Source organism: Cydia splendana, chromosome 18 (genome assembly GCF_910591565.1).
Source record: "Cydia splendana chromosome 18, ilCydSple1.2, whole genome shotgun sequence".
Lineage (NCBI taxonomy): Eukaryota > Metazoa > Arthropoda > Insecta > Lepidoptera > Tortricidae > Cydia > Cydia splendana.
The window spans coordinates 17,125,057-17,129,235 of record NC_085977.1 but is presented as its reverse complement, the minus strand read 5'-3'; the positions used below and the strand labels follow the sequence as shown (position 1 = coordinate 17,129,235).

The following is a 4,179-nucleotide window of genomic DNA, read 5'->3' as shown; positions in this document are numbered from 1 at the left end:
GCAGGGAGCTGTGTTTGGCGTTTCCCTACTTCCACGTCGAGGTTCCTGGTCAACGTGGCGGTTGTATTGTTTACGGTCTCTCGAAGTTTTGGAGGTTAGATCGACCCTTTATTTAATATTAATTACTGAACCAGAGATGCTGGTTCTGGCGCCCTCATACCCCTTACTACCGCTTAAATTTGTCCGTCAGTAGGCCGCTTCTACCAAAACATTTTTAAATAAGAGTTCGCTATACCCATAACTGTTCCCTCAACACTTAAATAAGAGTCTGGTGCTCGTGTTATTTAGATAAGAGCTAGTTTACCTTAAGTTCCTGTTGTTAAGGCCCTTAAGGCTCTCCGGGTTAATTTCAAAATAATTTGAATAAATGTTTTAACAATATTGCCTTGTTTTGTTAATTAATTAAGGAAATATTCCATATTAGTAACCCTAGAATAATAGTTGTTACAGTGGCGCCCAACGTGGGGCAATATTAGCGAACCTCTTTGGTCACAGTGTGTTAGCTAAAGGGAGTTTTTTTTTTTTGGTAGAAACGGTGCTGCTTGTATTCTTGTATTGTGTTAAGGATTATTACCCTTATTAAAATTAAAATGTAACTATACTACATAACTGTGTTAGGTTATACTATTTACCACATGTGAGCATACTTATAGGTTAGGTTGTGTACCTGTGTGTGGAGTTGCTTATCTATTACTTGCGTTGTACTGTTTAGTACTAGAGTGTAGAAATTATTAATTAAATTACAACTAGTGGAATAGTGTCTTAATTAAAAATGTATACATGTGTGCTGTGGTTCGGAGTGTCAAGTACACAGACTTAAACTTGAGTTAACTTTTACTTTAATTTAAAAAATATATATAAAAGGTGTAATGTTAGTTAGACATTCCTGTACCAAGGTGTAAGACTTGTTGTTCTTTTAAATTAAAGTATTTATTTTTTCCTCAGTGGGAGGTTACTGTGTGTATACTTAGTTGACTGTACACCTGTTTAAAATGTAACGATATTTTATTAATTATAAATGTGGAGTTGTAAAAAGTTTGAGGGAGCAAATTTGGAGGTTATAGTGAAGTACAGTCAGCAGGTGTTTCCATTTATTAAATTTATTACGGGATGTTTGGAGTTGAAGTTTAAAATAAATAAAATTAATATTAAATAGTTTCTTCATATGGTTGGGTACAGTCAGTCACAATTATCGTTGTTGACTTTCGTTTTTTTTTTAAATAACTTACTGATATCCATATAGCGGTTCATCTTTAGGGTCGAATCTTATTGTAGTGGTTTTTAAAAGTTGTTTCGTAGGGGAGTTATGTTTATTACCTACTTTTCTTTATCTATTGTCTCGACTTAAATCGAGTTTTTTCCTTATTGTGGTTACTTTAGGTGAAGTAAATACTTACTTATTAGTTTACTATCGGGTATTGCGGTTTTTTTTGTTGTTGATGTTCGGTAGGAGTTTTTTTTGTGTTTCGAGCAGGAGTTTATGTATGTAGTGTCCGGAGGGGAAAATTACCTTTCGAACACGCGTATTACCTTTCGATCGTGTCTGAGCAAACGTAACTCAGGCACGTGGTTTGTTTGTCGTTGGTGGGCGGAGAGGACGATTTTAAAGTCTCTTCGCGAGTTTACCGGGGTGCTGGCGTTTTAAACCAGCATTCCAATTGGCACTGGCTGGTCGGGTTTTGGCGGAATTTAAACCGTCAAGCTCTTAATAGCAGTGCCGTCTTCTTTGTTAATGCTTTGCGATATGACTTAAATCATATGCGTGAACGTTAATGTAGATGTTCTGTGGTACGCGCCTTAAAGCGTTGTCCGCAAACATCGGATTTTTGTGTGTCAGACTGACAGTCTTGCGTCGCTTGAGACGGATATTGTACAGTCGACTTCCTTGTGTCTCGTTTTGTTTCGAACGTTACCGTCTGCTTGTCGTTCAGACACAGCTGGTTAACGTATCGTTGTTGTGTTGTGGTATTTCTTTATAGGTATTAGCGTTCAGACCTGTGTCGACTGAAGGCACGGCCTGATAAGCGCGTTCCTTGAATTGTGTAGCATCTTAGTTTAATTTCACCTGGCTATAAGCCGTCTATCCACAGTGAGTGTTGGCAGTGCAGGGCGAAATCCCTGATTTCGCACTGCAGGGCCAGTGTTCCTGTGAGGAGTGTCGACTGGTAGCTCAGTGGCTCCTTAGCCGAGCTATCGGACACTGTCCTTAATTCATACGGGTAATTGACTGTTACTCAGTCATTACCACGGATTATTGATTAATCTGATACCTTACGCACATTCCGCCATATAACTTGGACGTGCAGCCCGCGATCCAGGTCGCTCGCTGCGCCGCCAAGATATACAGTGATGCAGTGCGTAGGTAGGGAGCTTTGCAGCTTCGCTTATTAGCGTTTAGTTTCGTTTAGGTTAATATGCGTTTAGGGTATCGTAGTATAGATTACAGTACAGTAATATTATAGTTTGTATGTGGTAACTTGTGCACAGCTCGGCTGTGCTTATTTTTTTTATTATAGTTTAATGCGTGGGTTCGAATTGGGTGGTCGTTGCTTTCCTTTATGCCTTTAGTGTCGATTTTTCTTTTGGGACTTCGTCTAGAAAATAAGAGGGTGGTTTTGCGAGCTGGGGACCAGCTCAAAATTTTGCCGTAGTCAAAATTTTCTTCGGGAAGGGGAGCACTGTAACAACAAAATTTTAATTCTTCATTTTTTCATTACTGTTTAGTATGGGACCCATCTTCGTTTGATACCCTTATCGCCATCTAGCGAGCGCAGGCGTATTCACGCAGCGCCCTATCGAACTAAGCTTGGTCCGTGTTGCTATATTAAAAATAATTTCGGTTTCTTCCTACATTTTTGGTTTTTTTTTTTATTCGAAAGGGGTTCGTAAATTAAAATTGTCTTCAAATATTGTTTTTGCTTTCTATCTAATATTAGTCCAAGTAAATTAAAAAAAAGAAAGGTAATGTTTCCTTTTCAAAATCACCTAGGATCGCACGAATCCAGTTCGGGCTTTGGTAACCCCGTCGTTTCATCTGTCACCGATGGCTCGCCACGTCGAGGGCCGTTCTTTTTGGATTCGGAAGAGATCGTAGCAAGGCGTGGTTGTTTCCTTTTCCCAACGGCCTGGTGCCGTCTGAGTCTACCTATATCGCGGTTTAAGCCGCCTAATCGTAAGTAGCTCGTCGATTCCTTCATTATTTTGTATGGGTTTGTTAGTGCAGTGCTGATTGTTTTTATATTATTGCAGCTCGTTGGATGTGAATCGTCCTGTGCAGTTGAAGCCCCGGGTGCATTGAAATTATGCAAGTCCTTTCCTACGCCCGCTTATTGTCTGCCCCGGGTAAGCAGCGACCTACACGCAGTCCAGTATATTTATTCGATTCTGTGAATGACTGTTCTGTTACTTAGTAGTTTTATAAATTTCAGGGTTTCAAGATTTACCGTCTTTATTACAAGTGTACGGTGTGGCCTCAAGATGCCAGCTTCTGCAAACCGAGCTACCAGTGGCAGGGAGCTGTGTTTGGCGTTTCCCTACTTCCACGTCGAGGTTCCTGGTCAACGTGGCGGTTGTATTGTTTACGGTCTCTCGAAGTTTTGGAGGTTAGATCGACCCTTTATTTAATATTAATTACTGAACCAGAGATGCTGGTTCTGGCGCCCTCATACCCCTTACTACCGCTTAAATTTGTCCGTCAGTAGGCCGCTTCTACCAAAACATTTTTAAATAAGAGTTCGCTATACCCATAACTGTTCCCTCAACACTTAAATAAGAGTCTGGTGCTCGTGTTATTTAGATAAGAGCTAGTTTACCTTAAGTTCCTGTTGTTAAGGCCCTTAAGGCTCTCCGGGTTAATTTCAAAATAATTTGAATAAATGTTTTAACCATATTGCCTTGTTTTGTTAATTAATTAAGGAAATATTCCATATTAGTAACCCTAGAATAATAGTTGTTACAATACATAAGTACTTATACTTCCCTAACAAATCCTAATGCATCTAGCTTTATTTACTCAATAATTTCAGAACTCGCTCTGCCTTCTATCATTGTACCTACCTATGTATAACGGGGAGTGCTCCGAGGACTTGTTTGGATTAATCCCTGCTACTTCTTTCCGTTTGGTTCCGTTGAATTACAGCTAGGTCATCGATTGCCAATGATTGGATGATAAAAGTCAAT

General features: G+C 39.6%; 1 long non-coding RNA gene across 1 annotated transcript; it reads left to right on the top strand.

Annotated features, from left to right (window-relative positions):
* Nucleotides 1-2,986: 2,986 nt before the first annotated feature.
* LOC134799261 (uncharacterized) lies at nt 2,987-3,889 on the top strand. Its single transcript, XR_010145376.1, has 2 exons — nt 2,987-3,342; nt 3,429-3,889. It is a non-coding gene; the product is annotated as an uncharacterized LOC134799261 (long non-coding RNA).
* Nucleotides 3,890-4,179: the final 290 nt, after the last annotated feature.